This window comes from Phodopus roborovskii, unplaced genomic scaffold, assembly GCF_943737965.1.
Source record: "Phodopus roborovskii unplaced genomic scaffold, PHOROB, whole genome shotgun sequence".
NCBI lineage: Eukaryota > Metazoa > Chordata > Mammalia > Rodentia > Cricetidae > Phodopus > Phodopus roborovskii.
The window spans coordinates 4,245,563-4,258,519 of record NW_026125540.1 but is presented as its reverse complement, the minus strand read 5'-3'; the positions used below and the strand labels follow the sequence as shown (position 1 = coordinate 4,258,519).

Genomic DNA, 12,957 nt, shown 5'->3' with positions numbered 1-12,957 from the left:
GGACAGAAGAGAAGAGGGAGACAGGAAAAATCCTGTCTTCCCCAGGGAACAGCAAGAAAGAGAGAGGGAATAAGAGAGAGCAGTGGGCAGGGAGGGTCTTTTTTTTTTTTTAAAGGGGTCCTTTGCACCTATGTGCAGAGTACGCAATCATGGAACCCTGGGCTGACCTGCCTGAGTGCATTCTGCCAGGTGTCAAGGGCAGGCCAGCATAATGCCTGAATCCCTACAGAGGTGATACTGGCTTATTTTATCCCCAGCCTGTTTCCCCATAATGGTTCCAGGGTACTTGGTATATGTAAATTATACATTAGAAAAAAATTAAACACAAACAAGTGCAGTTGTGATGTCTATCCAATCAGGCACTGTTTTGACAGGGAGCCTTGCAGAGGTGTGATGTATCCTTGTGCCCCTTCTGCTCCAGCATTGGTTTCCAGGCAGCATGTGTTTTAAGGAGAAATGTTTGTGTGCGATTGATGCATGAATCTAGGAGGTTCCTGATTTTTGTTAAAATTGATCATGGCTAGGAGTGGTGTTATCTTGTTCACAAATCAGGTTTTTCTGAGAGATTTAATAACTTGGGATACTTCACAACATTTTGGTGGGATGAGCATTTCCTTGTTGCTTCCATTTACTTTTCTGGAATCTTCCTTTGGTATCTTTGCTGACTCATCACATGATTGTGAAAGTCATGTAAGAAACAGTATGATTTAAAGGAATGGCGTCATTTACTTGAAGTGATTTAAATTTGCAACCTTTGGGTCTTCTTGCTACTATAAAACTTAGTTTTATTTTAACTGATTAAAAAAATGTAAGTTTTAGCTTCTGATGGAGTAACTGTCTCTTCCTGTTTTAATAAGATTTTTTTTTTCTTACAGGAAATGTACTAGAAAGAAAATACAAAAAAGTTTACACTTTAACAAAGACCAGGATTGTAGAGATTACTTAGCTGTTAAGAACACCTATGTTATAGAATATTTTTTAAAAAAAATTAACAGAAACCTAAGAATCCAAAAGTCCTTTCCACACGTGGCTAGAAGCATCATAAAAGTAACTTATATTTGGGCTTCAGAAATAGCTCAGCTTGGTTTGCAAATGTGAGAAACTAAGCTTCATTCCTAGAACTCACAGTGTGTGACCTGGTCATAACTGCTGTCATTGTTAAGTTTCTATTGCTATGATGAACATGTGACAAAAAGGAGCTTGGAGAGGAAAAGGTTTAGTTTATTTTATAGCTCTCAGGCCACACTCTATCACTGAGGGAAGTCAGGGCAGGAATTCAAGCCAATAATGAAAACTGAGGCTATAGAGGAATGTTTCTTATTGGCTTGCTTCTTGTGTCTTGCTTAGTTTGCTTTCCATGCTCTCCCATATCATTGAGCAATCAATAATTCAATCAATCATTTAGGTGTAGGTGAAGTTTTTTTTTTTTTTTTTTATGTTGGGATCTCAATCAGCTCTGTTCCACCAACTGCTTCCCAAATAACCACTCGGAGATTTATTATTAATTATAAATGCTCAGCTGATAGCCCATGCTTATTACTAACTGGCTCCTACAACTTAAATGAACCCATTTCTATTAATCTATGTGCTGCCCCAAGCTTGTGGCTTTTACCTCTCCTGCATGTCCTGCTTTCTTTTCGCCTGGCTGCTGGCTGGTGACTCCTGAGTTTACCCTTCTTCTTTCCAGCATTTTCTCTGCCCAGAAAATCCTGTGCAGCCATTGGCCAATCAGCTTTTTATTAACAGTGAGAGCAATACATATTTATGGTATACAAATATTGTTCTACAACACATATGTATCTATCTACAGGCAATCTAATAGATATGGTTTCTTAACTGAGGTTCACATTTACATATAACTCTAGCTAGTTTTGGTCAAATTGCCCAAACAAACAAACAAAAACAACCAACCAATCACACAAACAAATATAAAATACCCTAACACTCAAAGGAAAACAAAACAAGATAGTAACATGCTCTTGTAGATATAAGAGAGACAGACCCCTGACAATCAGCTGGCTACTTGGAGAAGTTCCAGGCTAAGAGAGACACCCGTATCAAATAAAAGGTAGAAGACACCTGTGAAACTATACATAAGGCTGTCCTCTGGTCTCTGCACACACACACACACACACACACACACACACACACGGGGAGAGAGAGAGAGAGAGAGAGAGAGATACAGAAGCACAAACTACTTGAGAGGGACAAACAGTCCTGAAAATGCCTTTCAAAGATGTTTTCATTAGGGACTTAGAAGAAATCCTCAGGGTGCTTTAGAATGCCCAGAGAACACTTATTTTCTTAGTGGAATTTGTTGAGAACTAACACATATAGAAAGACTTTAAAACACTGTTCTAAGAGACCCTCTTAGAAAAAGAGGAAAAGGGTCTCTGAGTGGGCAGATACTTTGATCTAAGACCCACCAGAATGGGAAAATCTGGGATAAACTGTCTTCTAAGGATATAGGCCCCTACCTCAGTCCTATTTGATTTTAGATTCCACCAGTGAGCGAATTTCTGTAAATTTGATATTTTAATCACTCTACTTATAATAATTAGCAAATAGAAGATATTTGGCAAGTATTGGTCAAATCCATGAGCTTGGTATCAGTTAGCCTGCTAGATACAGTTGGCAATTACCTTTATAGTATTGCTGTGTATGTGCTCCTGAAATTCAGGTGTTAATAATGGATACAATTAAGTTTTGACAAATGCCAAAGTTATAAAATCCAGTGACTTATGAAGCCTTACTGAGAATGTTTGTGGTGGTGCGGCCCATGGAAGTTTAATTTGATTGAATAGAGTCTGTGTAGAATCAGGAGGGTGGACAACTCACTTGTCCACTAAATTATTTTCTGCGATGATTGTTTGTCTTTCTGTCAGGCTGGCACTTTTAGACGGTGATGATGGAAGGTGCTCTGATGTGCTGTGTGCCTCTGAGGACACCAACCCATCTTTAGAGGATAGTGGAGATTGGAAAGTTGGTGCCCCTTCTGTCCTCTGAGAGACAGAAAAGGCAGAAGCAAAACTACATTCTGGTGCTCTGGTCTAAGAACAAGAGCCTCCCTGCTTCAGTGAATCCTCAGGGATGTTGTTTTCAAAAACTGTGGAGAAATGAACATTTCATCAATCCAATACTCTTCTGTTTCTGCTAGTGATGATCTTGTGACTGAGACCCAGCTTTTCAGTCTAGAATGTAGAGACTTCCTGATGGTCCCATGAAATCAAGTTAGAATAAATCAAAGTCAGAGTTGGGGTGACATTTAAAGCTCCCCTAAACTATTTGCATTAGGATTGTATATATGGAAATATTTTAGTCCTAGGGATATGAGGAAGAAGATGAGGGGGATTATGGAAGAGAAAGGGCATGAGGGGTCAATGGTTTTGTGTACCCCATCTCTTTCCCTTGGGTCACGTGTCACTGAGCCTTGATAATATTTTCCCTTCAGAGAGTGGTTTGCCTGTGAAACTATGACCTAAGAAAAGGTACTAGTAAATATAAGATGAATACATGGAAGTGTAGTTTTCAAAAGGTTTACTTTTTTGCTGAAAGAGAAAAGATCACAGCATCCCACTTCCTGTGGGAACTTGAATCTTGATAGCTAGACAGCTTGAGAAAAGGAAAGGGAGGGCTTGACCAGGCTCGGCCATTCCGTGGGCCTCTGTAACCTTTTCAGGCAGCTGTCAACTCTTCTAGCCAGGAGTCTCCATCCTTACTTTCTTGACAATGACATATGATCTCTCCAAACTGGCAGGGTGCTTAGCCCATCAACTCTATTTTTTCCCTTTTCCACCTTTCCCTAAACTGCTATGTCATGTGCCCTGCAACAGGGGGTTTGCCACCTTGACTAAAGCCAGAACATAGCTATTGGCTCCTTCTACTACTTAATACTTTCCCTTGTTCAGATTAGCTTTTTCTACTAATTTTTTTCCCTCAATTACTATAGTATTAAAATTATTTTGAACTTTACAGGATCAGATATACACAAATTATGTAATCATTCATATACAGACACTTTTTAAACCTAATTTTTATTTTTAAGGTGTACCTTAGAAAGTCATAGTTGAAATCAAAATGTTAACTAACGCATACAGGAACTCTTTAGGGCCATAATTATAAAATTACCTTAAAATTCAGGATCACAGCATTCTTTTAAAGAGGATTCTGGTAATTAAGTGACAAAAACAGATTTAATTGGTTGAAGTAACTTAAGAGTACTTCATCATTTTCACCACTGTCTTCCTTATATTCTAATGCCTAGAGAGATCCAGTCTGAAAACCAATTGTCTACTTGGCTACCAGATGTGAAAGTTAAAAAGATTGCTATTAATTTGACCTGACATCATTGGTCAGGGATATTGGAGGCAATTTTGGTGACAGAAGCAATAGTTCATTTGTCAAATTGAATGGATATGTTTCTATCTGCACCATTTCTCATTGTCTGTCAGAAATGTGTTTGGCCTAGTTTATGTGTACAGCATGTTGTCAGTTCCTACTAAATGCACTTTTACAGCTTGAAGACTTTTGACACCAATTTGCCTCTACCACCCAGCAGTGGACAGACTCAGTACACATCACCTTGCTTTCATCATTGGAGTTTATTTAATTTTTCATCCTTGGAAAGAAAAGTGGATAATTGTGTTTTTCTCTTTGTTAGATTGGTGGGAATTGTGAGGACTTCAAGATACTTGTATTACTCCAAAACAGCAATAATAAGAGGTGTCTGCTATTTCTGGGAAAACTGAATAATGATTCATTTTCTCTATCCTAATTTGTTCAGACAAATATCCATTTTAATTTGACATTGTCATTTAGGCCATAAAGAATTTTATGCCAATTACTCATCTTTTGTAAACTAGATAATATATTATACAATACTACTTAATGAGGTTACATTGTCAGTCTTATAGACCCTAATTAAAATCTATAAATATAAAGAAATGGATACATACAGAGGAATCCCTCTATTATTTGATTATTTAGGCTAATGCTTCTTGAACTAATAGTCAACCACAAAATGCCTGTGGCTTTCAACCACCAAAAGGTTATGTCTCAAATCTTATAACATCCCATTTTGGGTATGACTGGCTCCTTGGTAGGCTTCAGTTTGTGTTAATTCTGTAATTCAGAAATTTCCTCCCATGGTATGGTTTCCTCAGGAACTAGTCTTGCTTCAGTTTGAAGGATAAATTCCCCTCCCACACAAGGACCAGAAATAAAGATGTGATCCAAGTGTGGTACTATTAGGAGGTGATGTAATCATTAAGGTGTGGCCTTATTGTGTGACACTATTCCTGGGGAGAAGAAATGTAGGGAACTGACAATAGACTAAAGTATGAATTTCAGCAGAGTGTGACTTGGTGAACCAATAAACTCAGTGTGGTTACTTTTAGGAGTATGGTTGAGACATTACTTACAGGAGTAGAAATGACACAAAGACTAGCCTGTCACCAAATGCCCATTCTGGCTCAGCATTTTCACACAAGCTGGGAAGCTGGTGCACACTGCAGAATTTGCAGGCAGCTTAGCTTATGGAGAGGCATCTCAGCTGGTCTCTGTCTCTTGGAAACAGCTGGACATGCCTGAGCATGTCTCTCCACAGTCCTTACTGGATATAGATGGAGAAGGAGGGACTTCCTGAAGCCTTGAGTTGTTTCCTTTCTGAGTTTTAATGGACTTCCCAAAAGAATGGAATTTGTACCTCTCCTTAGAACATCCTGAGTCTTACTGGAGCTTCTCTTCAGGACTGAGCTCTTTGTCTGGGAGGAAACTGCTCCACATAGGCATCCTGGAAAGTCTTTGGGTCAATGGAAGTTTACAGATTGTGCAGCCTTGTTCCCTTCTTTTACCTCAGTTTTCCTCTTGGCCATGACATGAGAAGAAAGGTTTTGTCCCTTTACATACTCCAGCCATGTAGTTCAGCCTTGTCAGAGCCTCAAGCAGCAGGGTCAGTTTATATCTCCAAAACAGTGAGAGAGAGGATGCTCATTTGTTCAGATATTGACTCTTGGAGGCTTCACTACAGTGATGGAGCATTGACTAACATAAAAAAAAAAAAAAAAAAAAAAAAAAAAAAAGCAGATCCCAGCCAGGACAGGGGGTAACAGCCATCTTAGCTTCTAATTCACTCATCTACTCACATTCTATTGTTAAAAAAGAGTCACATTCCCTCCTACATATGAGGAAGTCTGGTAACTGGGCACTTCTTTGGGTGGCTACTTCTCAGGAATAATGTAGTTTTGAAAGAGGAACACAAAGTGGTGTGTAGTTACATGTCTTGTTCATAAATCTAAATTTCAGGAACACTGTTATAAAAAGTGGCTCACTGAGACCATAGTATAATTTGGGTCAAATCATGAGGAAAATAATGAAATAATAAGAGAAATATTATATGGATGTCTTCACAAAAATAAGAGCTAACCACTACTGTGAAATTTAATTTATTACTATTAAGATATTTCATCCTATGTTCTAATTGGTAGCATTTAATTTAAAGCCAGTTTTGTCTTTATAAACTAGAAGTTGCCTAAAATATGCTTGTGTTTGTGCATGATAAATATAGATAACAATAATGTTTCCAGAGGACACACACTAAATCTTCAGAAAATGAAAAAAAATGAGATGCACACAATGCAAAGTTTTTGAGATTGTATAAAGTAGAAGCAAATGAAAATTTATGCCCATGCTACATTTTGCTGCATAATTTTATTAGTCATGAATTTATTCTGGGAGTAGGAAAAAAAAAATAAAGTGTTTGCCAGATAAAATGCTTATATTTATGTTTGTGGTTGCTTTTACCCTGTATTTCTGAATTATAAGTTTGTGTTTCTCTTCATTTGCCCTGTGAGGTTTTGGGTGAAACTTGTTCCTTTTTTGCCCTTTTTGTATTTTTTTCTATGTCCCCCTTTAAGCATTCCTATATATGTGTATTCTCCTGAGCCTCTTGTGGCCCTCCAATCTTAACCTGTGTCTATTAATTTCTCACATCTCCTCCCAGGTCTGTCTGTCTTCTCTTTCTGGACCTTTTCATCTGTGGACACAGAGAATGGTGAGATTTAGATGAGACAGGGTACTTTATTTGGAATGTGTCAGCACAACTACCCATAATCTAGCTATGCTCCATGAGCAGTGGAGGATGGGGCACGTAGGCCTGAACTCAGTGGTATCTTTGTTTGCACTTACGTCACAATGTGCTTGTTGTGTCCGTAGGTTCAACTGTGCTCCAGAATGGTCATTAGGCACGCTTACAAATCCTTTAAGAAGAAGGTTAAACAGGTTCATCTGGTATTTCCTTCCTCTTAACTATGGTTTTATTTATTTATTTGTTTATTTGGTTTTCTTTTAGTATCAAACAACACCTTCTCCTCAGTTGCTTTCTGCATGTGCTCAAATGTGTTCTTTTGTTTGTTTTAATATCCCATTCCCATTCTTAATGTATAACTAGAGCACTAACAGTTATAATTCCCCCCTTTGCTAAAAGTGAGTGTGTACATGACCACATAGAACAGTTCAACATCTGGGATTGCTGAAGATATTGCTATGAGCAAGGCTCATGAAGTCATGTGCATTTAATGTGGGAAGCTTTTCCTTGAAATAAGCTTATTAATATTTGGTCTGTCATATACAATTGTAGTCTGAAGATTTAAAAAATTAATAGCAGTGATAATAAAAGAAATGATAACTCTACAAAAAGCAAGTTGTTGAATCCAAAAGAGTTAATGATGTTTGAATTATTTTCTGGTCAAATCTGTGAAAAGATTCTTTTGATTAACCTTTCAAAGTCACTATAAAGAAAATCTGAAACAACTATGTCTCTAAAGTAAATACTGAGAATTGGAAGGTACTAAGATACTTAATATAATTATAAATACTTTATGTTATGTTGCAATGAAGCATGGCTGCATTTCAAGCACATAATTCCTAAGCCCCATTTTTTCCCAGCAGACTTTTAAAAATCTTTGAAAAATGCTAGTTTTCCTTTATTTATTTACTTACTTATTTTTCCTTTTTATATTAAGAAGATTGCTGGTGTTTTTGTTCTTCTTGATCATATTTTTTTTTGTCCTTTCTTTCCCTGCATGCCAAATACATGTATTGAAATATTAATGCATTCTAAATAGAAAGCTGAAACATGAACCACTTAGAAGTTTCTAGAGAGTAGGTTGTTTGTGTGTTTGTTTGTTTTGTTTTTTAATAACTTAATTATCTACCACTGTGTCCGGGCCCATATCTCAAACATAAGAGCATATCCCTAGGGGACAGTGAGTTCTAGATCCTCATGGTGACTGGGGAGATAACATGGAGGGGCAGTGAGTTCTAGATCCTCATGGTGACTGGGGAGATAACATGGGGGGGGGCCAGTGAGTTCTAGATCCTCATGGTGACTGGGAAGATAACATGGGAGGGGCAGTGAGTTCTAGGTCCTCATGGTGACTGGGGAGATTAAAAGGCTTGGGTCACAACAATCTTTAGGGATTTTGTTCATGTTATGAAACAGTCTTGGGCTATCCTAAATTCAGATGATTAGGGCTTTACTCTGGTCACCTGGGTAGCAAAACTCCCTTTAGCCTTTGATGTTTCCTTGAAGGACTACAGCATCAAGCTGGGTTTATTCATTCTGATCTTACAGCAGTAGCTCCTTCTGGCTGAACTGAAATTCTGGAAACAGTCTTTCTGGTAGTTAATACTAACATACTTAGCAGACTCTTCACTTTGAGTGGCTGTTGGATTCATAGTCACACATGTGGAGCAGAAAAATTGGCTGGATTTTTTTTTTTTTTTTTTTTTTTTTTACATAAACACAATGTGCATCTGTTGACATAGAGGACACCACGGATCTTGAACTTGAGATAAAAGTAGGTACTAAACAGTCAAAATGAGGAGCTGAAAGCACTGGGAGGTTGGGTTTGAGTTCCAGCTCTCCACTCACTGCTTCTGTGACCTTGATCCATTTCACTAACCCTTGTCAGCCTGGGATTCTCTGTTCAAAAGAATATGGGAGGTACTGCCTACTTAAACATACAATTGTGCATTTTATGTATCATTTCACAATGATCTGAAATGAAGCACATCTACTTCAGTAGCAAGTGTCTTCGTGGGGGCTATGAGGATCCTTAAAAGACAAATATCTTCCTGTCACTTTTGGAAAACTAGGAATCACCCATAACAAAAAGAAATGGAAAAGGAGCTCCTGAATAGGCATTTGAGACTTGCAGTTTAGTAGTTTTCAAGAATCAAACATTGTTCCTTGTGTGCCAGAACGGCTGAAGATGTCAATTTAGATTAAGAAGTAGGAAGACTGTCTGAGACACTTTTGAGGACAATTTTCAGATAATAAAAATCATACATGCACTCATTGCCTGTTAATGGGAAAAGGCATATGTGATGACAGAAGGCTCTTGAGGATGAGGGACCTCTTCTCACTAAACTGGTGTTATCTTTCATCATAGCAAAGGTATTCAAACGCTTGAGGAGGGTTTACAGGTGTGTTTCATTTGTGTTCATCATAAAGCTAATGCTTTTGTTGCCATTCAGGATGGGTGTCCACCTCTCAGTAATTTGGAAGCTTTGAAACACCTCTGTGCTCCTTCCTCTAATTCCTTTCATTTCCTGAGCCAGTGGCCTTCCTCTTGGGTTTCTAACAGTGCTTATCTGCCCTCTGTATCTAAAGCGTCCAGAAAGATCACTCTGGCATGGCCTATTAGCTTTTATCAGCTCACCCAGTGTTTCATAGGCTTTGATACCTGTAAACAGAACTTAACCACACAGTGCCCAGCCCTGATCAGGTCAGCTATTTGCTTTTGTAAATTGATGTTGCTTACACGAAGGTGACCACCAAATCTGCCCCATTGCTTTCCCTTCCTTCAAAGTGGAAAGGAACCTGGAGATGGTCAATGATGCTAGTGGCTCTGTAGCCACAGTGTCTCTAATTCCTATGGCTTCATTTGATCTTATTAGAGAGAATCATGGCTTACTGCACTCCAAAATATACACTCTCACTCTTTGGATCTTATTTCCGGTGCCTGTGGTTGCCCATCCCAATAGCTACCTGTCATATTTGCCTCCACAGCACTCATTATGATTTATTTGACAAGCATGTTGACTCTTCCCCTTTTTGTATACAAACATGTCTGCGGAAATTCATCAAGCAAACATATTTTTTTCTTTTAAATAACAATAACAGAAATAATAATAGCAACAAATAATCAGTCCCATAAAATGATAATGTATCTGAGGACCCTCTCCCAACACTAAAATGTGTGCCCTTCAGAAACATGATAAGAATCTCAGACTGTTTTTCCTTCCTTTACATGTATACTGTGAGAAATGTAGTCTTGATGAGACTTCCCCAACTCACTTAATATTCTACAGCTTAATTTCCATGAACTTAATAGAGCAGAGGGAGCCACATTTTTGTGAGAGTTAACAATCAGGGTTTAAAATGCCCTGATTTCATGTTAGGCCATACATACTGTCTATTCTTGGATTTCACTCACCAGCTAGGTATCCTTGAACAGTTACTTATACTAAAAGACTCAATTTCTTCATAAATAAAATAGTGCTGATGTTTCCAGCTTAGAGGAATTTCCAAGGACAAAATGAGGCAGATATATGGAATACTTAATAGTAGGTTGGGGCCAATAGCAGCCCAATAGCTATGACTGCTGCTGTCATGTTTGTTAGTGGCAAACTGAGAAAGAAGGACAATAACCTAGAAGGGTTAGCTTAAGCCTGCCCTCTGCTAAGATGGTACTGAAAGCTCCATTGAGAAACATACTGAGAAAGGGACCCTGCAGCAGGGGGTGGGTGGGTGGGTGGGGTCTGGCTTTGAGATACAGGGTTAGGAAACTAATTTTTTGGCTGGGAGGATCATAGTTCCAAGTTTCAGATGTGTTTTTTTCTGTTATTTTTCAGTATGATATGGTATGACCTGTAGGCAGAGTTTTCCTGTCCTGACTGCCTGCTCTCAAATAACTAGCACCCACTTCCCAAATAGCTGAATGGGAGACAATATGCATTATAAATGCTCGGTCAATAGCTCAGGCTTGTTACTCACCAGCTCTTACATTAAATTAACCCATATTTCTTATCTATGCTTTTTACCTCATTTTCTACATGCCCTGCTTCCTCAGCAGCTGGCTGGTGTCTCCTCTGACCCCGCTCTTCTCCCATTCTTCTCCTAGTTTGGTTGTCCTGCCTATCCTTCCTGCCTGGCTACTGGCCAATCAGCTTTTTATTAAACCGATCTGAATGGCAAATCTTCACAGTGTGCAAAAGGATTATTCCACAGCAATGACCATATTCCTTATCTTGTGCAAGTTAGTCACCCCAATATCACCTCAGTTTTATTAATACAATCTTAACATATCTTAATCAATCATGTGCTTGGAAGGAGTGGAGTGTCTGTTTCTCCCTTTCATATCTCCATGTTCCTTTACCCAAAGCATGTAGTCTCCAGGCAGGGCTACTATACCTGCTGTAATAACACAAGTTCCACATAAGTCAATGAAAGACTGAGAAGGGGAATATACACCTCAGTTCTTCCTGCTTACCCCTTTGCCATGTCATCCAGACTTTCAAAGAAACAGAATTCATCTTTAATCACTCCATTTCCTTGACTCCCTTGTATTTCATTGGCCCAGTGGCTTGCTTTATTTATTTATTTATTTATTTATTTATTTATTTATTTAAACTTAAATTTAGCACATGTCAATTACAGCTAGCAAGGTCTGTCATGGTGCTCACAGGAAATTCCATGTGACCCTCTTCATGCTGGGAATGGAGAACATCTGCTGCTTTCATGTTCAGATGCCAGGATTTAGAGGTCAAGGCTGAATGCTTTGGGGATCAGGGCAAGTGTCAGGCTGCAAACAGCATAATGAATGGCAGTTGCTGACTAGCTCCTTTTGCCTGTTCTCAACAGGGAATATTTCCATTCAGTATAATGAGCTGGGACTCAGTGTGTTAAACACATCTAGCTTGGCCAGTGAGGCTGACTATGCCTTTTCCCTCCTGGTTCCGCACTGCATTTTCTTCTTGGAAGAAATTTTATTGAGGTCTTCATTAGGGACACCCAGCAGGGGGAACCCTCTATGAGGGCTGATAGCAGAATGGCTAGAAAAAAAATGACCAGCTTTTGTGCTGGGAGTTGAAGGTTTAAGTTGCCTGAACTGGAAAGGGTCTGAAGAGGAGATTATGTTAAGCAAGTAATGTGTATCAGTAACATGGAATCAAATTATGAGGGTCAGTAGTTTCCTGGCTTTCCCACTGCATTAAATGAAGACATAATATTGCATTTGTGCTGGGTACTTCTCGAGGCCACTCAGTGTCAGCACTGTCCAGTCGTCCATATTTCACAGCATGTCACCTCTAATTTCATGGGATTAGCTGCACGGCTGCTTTGTTAGATGCTCATGATCTTGAGAGTCCTCTGAACTCACAGCAGGGCCATGCAGAGGAGTCATTATTGTGAACACTTCTCTTACATACAAAACTCTTATTGCCATCATTTCACGAAGATAGATGCACCCTACTCTCTTGCTTCCAAAATTTTTTACCACAAACCGCCTAGGGGGAAAACACTGAATATGAAAGATGCACCAGAGGACTCCCTTTAAAAAGCTGTCAATACAGTGGATTAATAGAGAAAGGTATGTGGTCCCCAGTGAGCAGCCTCAGGTTCACTTAGCAACATAGGAGTGATGCTGATCCCATTGAATCAGAAACTCAGGGATAAGCTCAGTGGCCTGTGCTTTAACAAGCCTTCCAGGTGACTGTGAGGTTAGTAGAAGTATGGCAATATCATTCATGGAACAAAGAAAGGGACAGACCTATGTATTTGGGGATGAAGCAATAGACAATTTATACAAAATACCTGCCTCCATTAAATTGCAAAGATACTTTGTTCTGATGAAATGTCCCTCAGAGCCTTCAATCATGGCCAAGACCATGATC

At 38.9% G+C, this 12,957-nt stretch overlaps 1 protein-coding gene across 2 annotated transcripts in view; it reads left to right on the top strand.

The window, feature by feature from the left end:
* Positions 1-12,957, top strand: part of Slc7a11 (solute carrier family 7 member 11) — a 77,383-nt gene that overhangs the window by 51,079 nt on the left and 13,347 nt on the right. The gene's annotated exons all lie outside the window — the stretch shown is intronic.